Source organism: Muntiacus reevesi, chromosome 7 (genome assembly GCF_963930625.1).
Source record: "Muntiacus reevesi chromosome 7, mMunRee1.1, whole genome shotgun sequence".
Classification (NCBI taxonomy): domain Eukaryota; kingdom Metazoa; phylum Chordata; class Mammalia; order Artiodactyla; family Cervidae; genus Muntiacus; species Muntiacus reevesi.
The window spans coordinates 41,958,265-41,974,121 of NC_089255.1; the positions used below are offsets into that span (position 1 = coordinate 41,958,265).

Sequence of the window (15,857 nt, forward strand, 5' to 3'; positions counted from 1 at the left end):
AAGTCAGGTTTTAAAAAGGAAATCCAAATTGGGGGATTGAATACATACTAGAGAACCATAGCAATGAAAATGGTGCGATTCTGCACAAATATGAGGGAAAAAACCTAATGAAACTAAATAGCGTTCAGAAATATCTCTCTATATATGAAAACTTGGCATTCATTAGTGGTCACATCATAAACCAGTGGGAAATGAGGGTTTGGAAGAACTAACTCACTTTTTGAAGAAAAAAATTGAATTTCTACTGAACACCATATATAGAAGGGATTCCCCAATTGTCTTAAAAAACTAAATAAGGAATTTAAAAGTATAAAGTTAATAGAATAAAATATTGGAGAATATCCTTCTGAACTAGTGTGAAGAAACATTTATTCACTAAGACTCCCCCAGCAAAAAATGTAATGAAAAATTGATAGATATTACTATATCAGAATAGAGTATTTCTGTTTATCAGAAGACTCTAAACAAAGTGACTGGATTGGTAGAACGTATTAACAGTGTCAAAAGTCAACAAGGGATTAATGTATAGAATGTGCAAGGAAGTATTGCAGTTAAGAATTGGATGCCCATCAAAAACTGGCAAAGGAACCAATATACACCTATGAGAAAGGCCAAATTCCATAACACTGACAACATCACATGTTCTGCAAATGAGGCTGTAGAGCAACAGGAACTCTCATACATTTATGGTGGGAATGCAAAATGGTACAGCCACTTTCAAAGATAGTTTGGTGATTTATTAAAAAACTAAAGATACTCTTACTATACAATCCAATGATCATATTTACCCAAAGGAGTTGAAAACTTACATCCACACAAAACCTCCACACAGATGTTTATAGCAGCTTTATACATAATTGCCAAAATTCGACAGCAACCACGATGTCCTTTGGTAGTTGAATAGATATACAAACTGTGGTACATCCAGACGACAGAAGGTTATTCAACAAGAAAAAAAAAAATGAGCTATCGGCCACAAAAAGACATAAAGTGTTCACTCAGTTGTGTCCAACTCTTTGCAATCCCATGGACTGTAGCCCACCAGGCTCCTCTGTCCATGGAATTCTCCAGGCAAGAATACTGGAGTGGGTTGCCATTCCCTTCTCCAGGGGATCTTCCCAACCCAGGGATTGAACCCAGGTCTCCCACATTACAGGCAGATTCTTTACTATCTGAACTACCAGGGAAGACATAGAGAAATCTTAAATGTGTATTACTAAACAAAAGAAACCAATCTGAAAAGACTGTACACTATGATTCCAACTATATGATACTCTGGAAGAGGCAAAACTATGGAGACAATGAAGAGATTGTTTTGGGGTGATTTGGAATACACTAGGGGTGCAGCATGAGGGGCAGAGAAATGAACAGGGAGAGCGCAGAGGAATTTGGAGGAAGTGAGAATACTCTTAAGATATAATGATGGGTATATATCATTATATATAATGACATTTGTCCAAACTCATAGAATGAACAACACTTAGAGCAAACCCTAAGATAAGCTATGGGCTTCCCTGATAGCTCAGTTGGTTAAGAATCCGCTGGCAATGTAGGAAATCCCAGTTTGATTCCTGGGTCGGGAAGATCTCCTGGAGAAGGAATAGGCTACCCACTCCAGCATTCTTGGGCTTCCCTGGTGGCTCAGCTGGTAAAGAATCTGCCTGCAATGCGGGAGACCTGGGTTTGATCCCTGGGTTGGGAAGATCTCCTGGAGAAGAGAAAGGCTACCCACTCCAGTATTCTGGCCTAGAGAATTCTATGGACTATTCCTGTGGGTTCACAAAGAGTCAGACACGACTGAGCGACTTTCACTTTCAGATAAGCTGTGGACTTTGAGTGATTATGATATCAATGTAGTTTTATTCTTGGTTTAAAAAAAGATACTGTTCTGGTGAATGATGTTGATAGTAGGAGAGGCTATGCATGTGTCAGGGCAGATGGTATATTTATGGCAAATCTTTGTACCTTCCTCTCAGTTTTACTATTCTAAAAAAAGTCTTAAAAAATCCCACACCATTAAAAAATGAGAAACTGAACTTAATTTAAAAGTTAGGCAGTTAAAGGAAACCTGAATGACTAACACATTTTCTAAGGAATGTTAAGTCTTATTGATAATCAATTAAAAATTAAAGTAACGAGATACCACTTTTACACTCATTAGATAGGCAAAAAGTGGAACATGGGGATAAATACCAAATGATAGCTAGAATTTGGATAAACGGTAACACTCAGACCCTACTGGTTAATAGGTGCAGCTTGTAGCAGCCGTTCTGTGGAGCAGGGTAAATATATAAGGATACTCGCTGTAGCATTCATAGATCCATAGTAGCAGGAAGTTGTAGGCAGCACAGGTGTCCATCACTTGAACAGATACATAAAATAGGGTGAAAGACATACTCTGAAATATTTTGCAACATCCAAAGGCAATGAACCCAAAGTATAAGTAACATGACTAAAGTATTAAAATTTATACTAAATTAAGTAAGGGAAAAGTTCTATAACATGATTTGTTATTTATAATATGATTTGTGATTATTTAAAACTTCTACACATGCAAAATAATTTATGTTAGAGTGAGTGTGTTTGAGAGCAGACATTTGATGGGAGTGGGAATCTGGGGAAAATATGATGAAGTAAAACAAAAAAAGGGACCTTTGCATGGAAAGATGTTGGTATGCTATGAGTGAAGGAGGGTGAGTCTCCTCTGAGATCTGGAGAAGCAGGTGGGGAGAGGAGTTGAGGTAGAATGAAATGAATCGCTGCTTACAGTCTCCTGTGTGGTTTATAATACCTATTAGACTCTGTTGTCTTTTTAAAAATAATTTATCATGTTAATAGTTGAAGTATTATATTATAATTGGGCTATTTGCTTTCATTTTTCTTTTCTCTGAACTTGCTGCCTCAGGACTCATTGGCTTAGATTGGTTAACTCTATAGTAATTCTGGAAAGGAGTTTTCAGTCTTACCAGCAGGTGTCACTGCTTCTTATGCTTGGCTAGATAAACTGAAACCAAAAGAAACCAACCAGTGCTCTGTTGATGGACGGATGGATGGATAGATCGATAGGCAAACAGGCCTTTGGAAAAACAAAACTAACAAAAACAATGAATTGAAAACAAACAATAGAAAAAACTTTGAGATTACTACTTGCTTGTAAACTGTTGGCATTACAAAAGAAAAAATTATGATTGAATGAGTTAACATTGACTTTCAAACAGGTTTTGACTTATAAATCTAAGTATCTGAAATTGAAATGAGAAACTCATTAAGTAGCAAAAGTGGCTTCCAAAGCTATTTAATAATTTAAAATTAAAGCAACCAAAGTCAAAACAAAAATACTATACCACATGAAATTAAAAGACAAAATGTAAATATACTCAAATCACAGAACAACATTTAAGATATCAGCAAAATGATTCACATTTAAATTAGAAAAAACATAGAAAAAGTTCTGAAATAAAATAACTTTTAAATAAAAGTTTAATTCAGCAGTTTTTTTAGCTGGTCACTGTTCCTATCCTCTTCCTCTGAGAAAATAGCAGTTTTATTTGTTCAGATAAAACTGTGGAGAAATTTTAAATACTGCCTGAGAAAATAAAGTGATGGGCAGTGATATTTTTTAAATGATAATTTATTATTAAAAACTAAATTTGACAAATTTAAAATAGAATTCTTAACTCGAAACAGAGTGAAGCTGTAAATAATAAATAAGATCTGTCTCAGACAGCAATAGAGAGGGCAATTAGCCAATGAAATGAATAGCTGAATTAACAGATTAATTTGATTTTTAAACCAAAAGTCAATTTATACCAAACAAACAAAATATCTATAATTGTATTTTAAAACTATGTTTTTAGAAAGAGAACTAAAAGCTTTTTAGAGAACTAAAAGTGGATTCAGTTTAAAAGCAACTTTGAAGTGTTAAGTTTAGCCAGTGGTATGCTGGTTAATGTTTGTAACTGGCTAGAGAGAAGTGGGAGGTGGGTCTGATTGTAGTAGCATTTGCTGATTTCTATGGTGTAAATACTTTTACTGTGGCCAGTTTCAGGCTACTGACATGCTGTCTCCTGATTTGTAAAATTCCTCAGATTTTAATAAGTCTTCCAAGGGAGCCTATAAAAGCCAGCTGTAGACTACTTAGTACACTCAAGAAGTAAATTCATATTAAGACATAGCATTCTCTGACATGACTTACTTTCCCACTTGTCTTGCTCATTGTGAGCGCTTGAATCTTATAAATATAAGTCCAGTAAGAGCTACCTCATTAATGTAACTGTTCTTTAAAAATAGTTAAAATAACTCGGCTCTTTAGCTCCTCTGCCTTAGGACTTCAAGAGGTTCGGTTGAGAATGAATACATTTCCGTTAATTTAAACATGTAATACCCATAAATATTTGATAAGGACATTAGAAAATAATTTCCAGCTTTCTGTAAGGACCTGATGAAAAATACCTCATGAGATATGGTAGGATATTTGTCTGTACTTTGGCCTATGAATTTTTCTCCCTTGGTTATAGGGCACGCCAGGCCCCATATAGCTCTATGAGATGATTACATCCTTGGGTCAAAATCTCTATTAGGAATTTTTCTTATTGTTAGACATTATTTGAAGTGCACATTAAATGAACTGTTTATAGACTGTTTTTCAATACCAGGCAAGACTGTCTTCCTCTAATGTTCTGTGCTCAGTGGTCAGCCATTAGTTATTTGTTACCCAAGGAAAGGCTGATTTTCCATTTGTGTGGCTCTCCAGCTTTCTCTTTGTGTGCTTGTCACTCGTGTCCTCTCAACTCTGCTGGACTGACATGGTGGAGAGGGTTTTCACTTGTTCTATAACATCATAATACAGGAAGTTTGATGTTAGGCCTAAGCTGAAAAGGATTCCCCAATAGAATGGAAGGTGGACTCTAAGAAGTCCACCTCAAAATTCTCCAAGCCAGGCTTCAACAAACAGTACATGAACCATGAACTTCCAGATGTTCAAGCTGGATATAGAAAAAGGCAGAGGAACCAGAGATCAAATTGCCAACCTCTGTTGGATCATCGTAAAAGCAAAAGAGTTCCAGAAAAACATCTACTTTTGCTTTATTGACTATGCCAAAGCCTTTGACTGTGTGGATCACAAAAAAACTGTGGAAATTTCTTAAAGAGATGGGAATACCAGACCGACCACCTGACCTGCCTCTTGAGACATCTGTATGCAGGTCAGGAAGCAACAATTAGAACTGGACATGGAACAACAGACTGGTTCCAAATAGGAAAAGGAGTACGTCAAGGCTATATATTGTCACCCTGATCATTTAACTTCTATGCAGAGTACATCATGAGATACGCTGAGCTGGATGAAGCACAAGCTGGAATGAAGATTGCCGGGAGAAATATCAATAACCTCAGATACGCAGATGACACCATCGTTATGGCAGAAAGTGAAGAAGAACTAAAGAGCCTCTTGATGAAAATGAAAGAGGAGAGTGAAAAAGTTGGCTTAAAACTCAACATTCAGAAAACCAAGATCATGGCATCCAGTCCCTTCACTTCATGGCAAATAAATGGAATGGAAATAGTGACAGACTATTTTTCTGGGCTTCAAAATCACTGCAGATTGTGATTGCAGCCATGAAATTAAAAGACACTTGCTCCTTGGAAGAAAAGCTATGACCAACCTAGACAGCATATTAAAAAGCAGAGATATTACTTTGCCAACAAAGGTCTGTCTAGTCAAGGCTATGGTTTTTCCAGTAGTCATGTATGGATGTGAGAGTTGGACTTATAAAAAAAGCTGAGCACTGAAGAATTGATGCTTTTGAACTGTGGTGTTGGAGAAGACTCTTAAGAGTCCCTTGGACTGCAAGGAGATCCAACCAGTCCATCCTAAAGGAGATCAGTTTTGGGTGTTCATTGGAACGACTGATGTTGAAGCTGAAACTCCAATGTTTTGTCCACCAGATGCGAAGAACTGACTCATTTGAAAAGACCCTGATGATGGGAAAGATTGAAGGCAGGAGGAGAAGGGAACGACAGAGGATGAGATGGTTGGGTGGCATTACCAACTCAATGGACATGATTTTGGGTGGACTCCGGGAGTTGGTGATGGACAGGGAGGCCTGGCGTGCTGCAGTCCGCATGGTTGCAAGGAGTCGGATGCGAATGAGCGACTGCACTGAACTGAAGAAGCCTTAATGTTATATTATTAAATGTGCCTGTTGACTGTAACAGCCCAGGAGTTTACTGTTTAACCATTTCATGTCCTCTAATTATATAGATTACAAAGAAATGGAAACATCTCCCAGTTTACTAATGTGTAATCTCAAGGTTCTCTTGAGCCAGTTTTTTAGATGTCAGTAATTTCCCAGTGGCATTTCTATGGTGGGTATCTTTGTAAGTCAGTCTACAGGAGCTGACTTTAATCAGTTTAATCTTCAGTAAGTTTAAATATTGATAAAAGTCACAATATTCCTGAACCCTGATCCCTTTAAGCCAAAGCCCTGAATATATCCAGTTATTCCTGAACCTCTCTATGGCATGATGCCCTGAGATAGATTGGTAACAGTGCTATCAGTATTTAGGTTGTGTGACTAACACAGAAGAAATGGATTAATTCATCCCAATTTTCTACCATAGCATTTTTATTAATCATTTTTGTACACTTACAGGCCCATCAATACCCTAAACCTTTGGAATAAATTTGACTCACTGTATACATGTATACACAGGTCATAACTAAGGTGACAGAGGTGTTTGCTACCCCAATTGTAGTAATCATTTCACAATATATATTCATATTGAATAATCACATTGCAGACCTTAATTGTACACAGTGTTATATGTCAGTTATATCTCACAAAAGCTGGGAAAAAATGATTTGAATTCTCTTTGTGAAATGAGAGTGGAACTCAATTCTTCATGTTCCTTTCAGTGGAGTTGTAATTATTGGTGAGCAGATATCTCCATTCCAGTTTTAAACTGAAGATTGCTAGAAAATAATAGTAGAGGAAGCTTATGATAATGTACTATTACATTAGGATAAACCTGCTCTTTTTCACAATTTCCTGTCCAAATTGGTCCTGCATATGGCAAATCAGGAATTATGTTACAATGGTTTACTTAATTATATTTAAGGACTCTTTGTTCCTGTGATTTGAGTGTTCCTCTCTGGAATAAAATTTAATAGTGATTTCAGCTACTTCAGAATGTCAAAACAAAACATCCTTGGTCAAATATCCATGATGACTGCAACTGCCAAGTCATACCAGAGAAATCCATGATTTCACTGAGAAAATGAGAAGCTGTTATTTGGATGCTTGGGCTGTAAATGAAAAGACATCCTCTTGGTGGGGCTGAGGAAAAGGACAGCAGTTTGAGAAAGGTGCCTTATCACATGTTCTGTCCAGAGAGCGATTTAGGTTATCTGTGAATTGTATGAAATTAGAATAAAATATTCATCTGGCTACTCAGAATTAGGTCAGTGGTATAGATCAGGATTCCCCCAGTGTCCTTATGTAGATTCATAAAATGTCTAGAAGACCTACATAATTATAATATTTTATTGAACTTTTATTTTTGTGCCAGGCCCCATGCTCAGTATATTTCTTACATGATTCACATGAATGTTCATTATAGTTATATAAAATAAGTAATGTTGTTACTCATTCTTTATTCCTTTCTATTTTTTTTTTTAACTGATGGGAAAACCGAGGCTTAGAATAGTTAAGAAACTTGTCCTGGCCACATGTGTCTTTAAGTTGCAGAACTCACCTTCAACCTAGGCCACAGGCTCAAAGCCCTTGCATTTCACCACCACCCCTTAATGCCTCTCTCCCTCTTTCTGATGCTAGGTGCTTACTTAACTACAGCTTGTGGTCTTATAGTTGAATGTGCAAATCCCATCCCACCAGCTAAATTACAAATATGTTAAGAGCAGGACCTTTGCAGTTAACTCTTTTTAGTCTAGACCACCTACTTTATAGGCTTCCTAGGTGGCTCATTGATAAAGAATCTGTCTCCTAATGCAAGAGACTCAGGAGACACAGGTTCTTTCCTTAGGTTGGGAAGATACTCTGAAGTAGGAAATGGCAACCCACTCTAATATTCCAGGAATAGAGGAGCCTGGCAGGCTACAGTCCATGGGGTACCAAAGTGTCATACATGGTTGAGTATACACACACCACCTACTTTATATACAGCAGACATTTAAGTAATGCTTGCTAATTGTGGTATTATATGCATATTTAGGATTGTATATAGTTTGCATACAAATAAACTTATTGGACTCAAAATTGGAAAACCTGGATTCAAGATTTGGTGTAGCTATTACATATCCTGCCTAGTATTACCTCTTTACATTTTTAAGATAAGACCCATAAACAAACAGTTTAAGTCAAAATTGATATGAGAGTGTTCAAAATGCTTATACTGGGCATGGCCCCTTCTTGAACTGCAGAAACACAATCATGAAGTTCTTTTTCAATGGAAAAAAGTAGTAGAATTTCTGAATTGAAAGTATTACATTGATGGTTTATAATTAAAAAGAGAGCACATTTAATTAGTTAAGACTAACATAAAAAAATAAGATGTTCTCAGTTAGCAACAGTTTGTATGTGGTATCATCAGATTTAAAGGTGGTCCTAGTACATAATCTGTAGATGCTTCAAGTAGTTAGACAAGACTGCAACTGCTCTGAGGCTCTGAGGCAAGGAGGATAAGCCATGACTATTGGATCAAGAAATAGGCCATAAAAGTCATTGAGTCTTGGATGTTGACCGTGTTGTTGATTTAATAACTGCCATGACCTAATCTTTTTATATGTATAAAAAAGCAAGATTTATGATAATTTGGAAGGGGTTAATCTGGACTCTGGCTTCCCTGTTGGCTCAGTGATAAAGAACCCACCTGCCAATGCAGGAAATGTGGGTTCAATCCCTGGGCTGGGAAGATCCCCTGGAGAAGAAAATGGCAACCCAGTCCAGTATTCTTACTTGGGAAATCCCATGGACAAAGGAGCATGACGGGGCTACAGCCCTTGGGGTCACAAAAGAGTCTGACAGGACTCAGCAACTAAACACCACCACCACCAATCTGGACTGTTACAGATTATTCTCTCATTTTTCTGTCTATATCCTTGGAAACTTTTACTCAAAGAGATTCTTAAGTTTCTTTTTTAATCGTGTACAGTGTAGGTATCTTTAGCTAATATGAAACTTTGGTTCTTTCAGCAAATTTTCTGCGTAAAGTATCTATCAGTGTCCCTATAGATAGGCTTCTGAGTCTTAGAGAACAAAAGATATTTTGGTCTTATCTGGAGTGCCACAAAATTTTTTTTAAAATTTCTACCTGATTAACTATTAAAGCCTATCTGAAAAGCCAGCCATAAAGTGTAAAGTTCTAAGTTGATGATTTCTCTTTCAAGTTTTTCTGATTCCTGTATTTTATGTCTGTTCATTTCAGTCACTCAGTCATGTCCGACTCTTGCGACCCCATGAACCGCAGCACACCAGGCCTCCCTGTCCATTACCAACTCCTGGAGTTCTCACAAATCCATGTCCATGCCATCCAACCATCTCATCCTCTGTTGTCCCGTTCTCTGAGCCCATTTTAAAAAGGGAAGACAATGTTCCCTTTATTTTGACTATTTAAGTACTGAGAGTATTGTTTGAAATTTTTCTGGTCTATTTTTAAAGTTTCCTATTGATTCATCCTTGTTTTGTTCACAATTTTTTATTGATGTCCAATTCATCTCAGAGAAAGTCTTCTAAAATGGCCTTGCATGGTGTTTTTCTATATTTCTTGCCCTTGAAAGGCTATTAAAATTTTTATTCTTGTTTTTTTATGATGAGCTGGGATATTTAAATGCTCTCCTGGTCTTTCTACTGTTTTTAACCAATTTTTCTAACCTAACAGTTTTTTTCCAACCTAACTGTTCATTTTTTTCCAAGCTAACAAGAGGGACTAATAATTAAGTGAACTTAGTTGGAAAATAACTGATAGTTCAGGATAGTAAGCAACAGGATCCTGAATTCTGCAGTAAATTTCTGTCTTCCTGTGCTAAAGAAATTCCTTATAACTGAGCTCTAGGCCAGTGTTTAAGTTCAACTTCTATACAACAGTCTTCAGATATAGTAGTTATAAGCAGTTGGGGCGATATGATTACTTTTTTTCTGCAAAAATCATTAAGGAAATGGTTCAGGAGGTCAGAGGAAGAAAAAGAAGGTATTGAAGGAGTGAGGTGATTGGTAAACTATAAGTAAGGTGAAAAGACAGCCCTCAGATTGGGAGAAAATAATAACAAATGAGGAAACAGACAAAGGATTAATCTCAAAAATATACAAGCAACTCCTGAAGCTCAATTCCAGAAAAATAAACGACCCAATCAAAAAATGGGCCAAAGAACTAAACAGACATTTCTCCAAAGAAGACATACAGATGGCTAACAAACACATGAAAAGATGCTCAACATCACTCATCATCAGAGAAATGCAAATCAAAACCACAATGAGGTACCATTACACGCCAGTCAGGATGGCTGCTATCCAAAAGTCTACAAGCAATAAATGCTGGAGAGGGTGTGGAGAAAAGGGAACCCTCTTACACTGTTGGTGGGAATGCAAACTAGTACAGCCACTATGGAAAACAGTGTGGAGATTTCTTAAAAAACTGGAAATAGAACTGCCATATGACCCAGCAATACCACTTCTGGGCATACACACTGAGGAATCCAGATCTGAAAGAGACACGTGCACCCCAATGTTCATCGCAGCACTGTTTATAATAGCCAGGACATGGAAGCAACCTAGATGCCCATCAGCAGATGAATGGATAAGGAAGCTGTGGTACATATACACCATGGAATATTACTCAGCCGTTAAAAAGAATTCATTTGAATCAGTTCTAATGAGATGGATGAAACTGGAGCCCATTATACAGAGTGAAGTAAGTCAGAAAGATAAAGAACATTACAGTATACTAACACATATATACGGAATTTAGATAGATGGTGGCGATAACCCTATATGCAAAACAGAAAAAGAGACACAGAAATACAGAACAGACTTTTGAACTCTGGGGGAGAACGTGAGGGTGGGATGTTTTGAAAGAACAGCATGTATATTATCTATGGTGAAACGGACCACCAGCCCAGGTGGGATACATGAGTCAGGTGCTCGGGCCTGGTGCACTGGGAGGACCCTGAGGAGTCGGGTGGGGAGGGAGGTGGGAGGGGGGATCGGGATGGGGAATACGTGTAACTATATGGCTGATTCATGTCAATGTATGACAAAACCCACTGAAATGTTGTAAAGTGATTGGCCTCCAACTAATAAAATAATATTAAAAAAAAAAAAAAAACTGAGTAGAGAGAGAGACACTGTCAGTGGGGTCAGTAGGGTAGGGTAAATTTCAGAAGGTTAGAGAGTGAAATTGAGTCTTCTGGAGTCAGCAGTTTGTTTTGAAGCCTCAGTTTACTAATTAAAGAAGCTAATGAGTGTTTTTTATCTTCATTTTTATAGAACATCTTATCTTTATTATTTATTTTGACATGTCTGAAGCTTAACACAATATTATTCTAAATTTTTAAGGGTAATTTATTACTGTAAATGCAAATATTAGGATTGTAATGCTATACAAATAGGAAGCAGAAATTCTTCCAGGAGAAGATTGCAGCTTTGATATACACAAGCCTGTAACAAACAAGTTGCTCAAATTGAGTGCTTATGAAAAGCACCTGGGTCCTCAAGCAGGTGTTAGAACAGTGCTACGTACAGTCAATCATCTGATAGTCATTGATCCTACATTATGGACTAAACAAAGTAATTTGCAAATTGACAAGAATGAGAATGGCCTCTAAGTGTTGTAGAGAACCCAAGGCAAAATTTGACTGACTACTTTTGCATAAATTTGTTGCTGGTTTAACAGACCTCCAACCATTACTCTTTGGGGCATCCTGATTAATCTGGTTACTACTTAGGTCTTTGCCTCTGTTCTTTATAAAGCACTTCCTTATGCATTCAGTGACACAGACAATTCAAGATAAAATACAAGACAATACTTTGTATGAATTTTCAAACAAAAGAAGGAAAAGCAGCAAAAAAAAGAAAAAAAGAACAAACAGATTAATGGCAAAAATATTTACTGAATAATATACCTCTAAACCAAAAGTTCTAATAACATTATACAAAAATTAGGTATAATTTTTTATTCAATAAGTACACTTATAAAAAAAAAAGGTTGAATTACCCTTTACAGAGACTTTGAACTAATGACCCATATAAAGACCCACTGAGTCTTTATAACAAAAATTCTAGGATAACAAATTAATCAGCAGCAAGAGCTCAGTGAAACAAATTAGAACTCAGATTTGATCATTGTTGAGACAGATTCGCCTCTAAGTAAATTTCAAGGACAGATGGAATTTGGGAACAGGGGACATGGAAAGTACACATGTTAACCTGAGGTTCATAGGGAATACTGCCCAGTGAGGGCATTCGGAACTATCTCAGTAGGACTTCAGAATTGTCGGAGGATGAGACCTTCACTCAAAACTTGATACAAAAACCAGAGCTGAGTTTATTGGTTAGTTTAGTAAAAGAGTTATACTTGGGAGGTTCATTGAGCAAAACAAATTATTATTATGAAGAGTTGGGGGCTTTGTCTTGGATTTGCATGGTTTACAGAGACAAGAATGGGTTAACATCAGTTTTTGAATTATTTTTTCTTGTTGAATACAGAAGCATGTTTTGTGTCTGGTTATAGAGTTTAGCAATGGGTTGACACAGCCTCAGTTTTCTGAGGTGATTCTTCTACTTCTTGACTGACTTTTAAAGTATGAAGCTGTCACTGGTTGGCTTCCAGTGGGCTGTTGGTTGAAGTGAGGTGTTACTTACTTAGAAGGGTTTAAAATGAGTTCCAGTGTTTGCTTACTACCTGAAGCTGAAATTAAAACTGATTGATTATATAGGTTAAACCAGTTCAGGTATTCACTGGCTACATGACTCTAGAACAGTTTTTTCCTGGGAGTTTGGGAGTGTTTTCACATATTTATAATGGATGTGCACATAAATTTAGCATTATGATTCAGATAACATTTTTTCATGTAAGCCTTTTTATACTGACTTAATACATGTATTGATACACTCCACACATTTGTAATATTATTAGCTATGTAATATGTTAATATGCCATAATGTATATAACCATTCCCAATTGTTGAGCATTTGAATTTTTTTCCATTTTTCACTAATAGTGGTGCTATAGCACTCCTTTTGAATAATCTCCTAGAGGAAATTATGGTCTTCAAAGGAAAATAAACAAAAGTTACAATGTTTTTCATAATTTTCATCCTATGATCACTTGAAGGATATGCAAAGTATAGGTCCATCATTTTCGCCAGTTGTCTGACTGGATTTAATTTATTTTTAAAAAGTATGACTTCAGATATTTTTATCTGAGAAAGTTAAGAGTAATCTGTATTCTTGACTTTTTAAATCTCTACCTATATGTATGAACAAATCAAAATGCAGCAGTGGGGAAAAATGGATGGATTTTGAAATAAGGACTGAAATTCATAGCATTCCATACAGGATAAATGTAAAGCATATGAATTATTTGAAGAGGGGATGGGGACAGTGGGTGTACTGTAGCTGGCTTATACCACTTTGAGAGCTAACTAGTAAATATTCAGGAGTTACATAAGCCAGTTATTAAACTGTTAGTAGCTTGGAATCAGCCATGGTAGGCACATTTGCACAGCAGAAGTTGTCACATGCCACAAATCAAGGCATGCTGTTGTTGTTGGGGAACCAGTTTATACCAGCACAGCACTGGATGGGAGCATTAGGGAAGCAACTGAGAATTTGACACTAGAGGTAGATAGAATATAGAGTACTTATTTAAGAAAATAAGACTTCATCTTTGATCCTATTCTACACGTGGTCCTCATTTTGTTGACTTGGGAAGATGCCCAGTGAAAAAGACCAAGAAAAGAGACTAAACTCTTCCAAGAAAAATACAAAATATAGCCAAATCCACATAGTCGGTTTCATTTATCCTGATTCATGAACCTCTATTTTGCAAAAGTTGCTTCTTATCTAACCTCTATTTTCAAAGTGCATGTTTTAGGTAGAAATGTTCTAAATACAAATTATCATACAAAAATGTTGACAAGAATGAACATCTATCTAAAGATAGTGGACTATTTAAAGATAGTGTATATGGATATTTTTAAATGCTCTGCTCCACAGGAATCTCTCCTTTCGCCACAAGAATCCACAGAACACACACACACACACACACACACACACACACACACACACACACACACACGGGGGCGGGGGGGACTTACACTGTAATGAAACAAGAAATATCCATAATTCTAACTAAGACGTGTCCCTGTTTAAGGAAAGAAGATGTGAGCTAAGGATTTTATATCCAGCAAAATTGACCTTCACTTATCAAGGGCACAAAATGTTGTTAGCATGTAAGAATACAAAGAATGTTGTTCCCATGAGCCCTTAATGAGAAATCTCCTGAAGAATGAGCTTCAGTTAAGCAAAGATGACATAACTTCACCAAAGGAGAAATAATCATATACGATGTGCCTCCTAATAAAAGAACACTCTGCTTCATAGAGTCTTGCCAAAAAATAAAACTGGAGTCAGGTCAAGACTGTATCCAGTTGCCAATTTGTAGGAAATTCAGAGGACGAAAGAACACGTTGTGAACTGCCCTTGCAGTCAGCAAGGTTTGGGTTATGGAAATCTATCCAGGTCAGACTTGTAGGTTCTTCAACAGATAAACTGTAAAGGGAAAGAAAGGATGGAAAAGCTTAAAAGAGAGTTCAAAGCGGTATCAATTTTAATGGTCAAGACTAAAAGGCTCGATTAGAAGCCCAGAGATGTAAACGCTTAGACATTTAAAGATAGCTAATGTCAGTAAAATATTCTAATTTTCCTCTCAACTTCCTGCATTTTTCCAGATACTAAAATTGAAGTATAACTTAATCTAACTTATTAAAGAACGCTTTAATGTGTCAGATTGTAAACTATGTGTTCTATACTTAATTTTGAGGCAGTGCAGCAGGAGTTTTCCCAAGTTTAAATGCCACCTCTTCCACTCTGGCCTTGTGGCTTTGAGAAAATTACTTGATTAACATCAGGTTGGAGGGTGCAGGTGACTTTTATATCTCTCTTTTAAGACAAACTAATAAATTATAACTTCTCCTGGGGCAGGAGTGCATGAAATACATCATGTGTATGATACTGGTATTGTGCTTGGCTTACCATAGGCACTTGATAAAGGAAAGCTGCTCTTAACTTTGGTTGCAGTAGGTGTGGAGGGAGCCCCAAGAATTCTGTACTTCTAAAAGCCTCTCAAATGATTCTAATGATTGTTCTAATTTGGGGAACACAGTCCCTGATAAGAATCCTTCTGGATATAAACAAATACTCAGCTTCAGGGATGTTTATCAATGCATTTCTTAGAATAGTACTTAGAAAAACTGGAAAACATCTAGGAGAATGCAAAATAAGTTAGGTCTAGCCATGTGCTAAAATACTATGTGGCCATTAAAATCAAATCAAGTAGCTAACATAGCATTATGTACCAGGTACTGTTCGAAATATCTTCTGTATACTATTTCATTTAGTAGTCCTGTGAGGCTGGCTCCCTTATTATCTCTATTTAACAGAAGAAGAAATGATAGTACAAATAACAAGTTGTGAAGCTGAAATATTTCTAAACTATTAACAATAAAAAAATTTTTTACAATAAAAATTTTGACCTTGTTAGAGGAAAGACTGAACTAGCTTTCTAACAGAAAATATTTCAAAATTGTCATGTGAAGAAGTGATCAAAGCATTTGCAGTCAA

The 15,857-nt window shown here is 36.6% G+C and overlaps 1 protein-coding gene across 2 annotated transcripts in view; it reads left to right on the plus strand.

Annotated features, from left to right (window-relative positions):
- Positions 1-15,857, plus strand: part of ATL1 (atlastin GTPase 1) — a 69,804-nt gene that overhangs the window by 35,859 nt on the left and 18,088 nt on the right. The gene's annotated exons all lie outside the window — the stretch shown is intronic.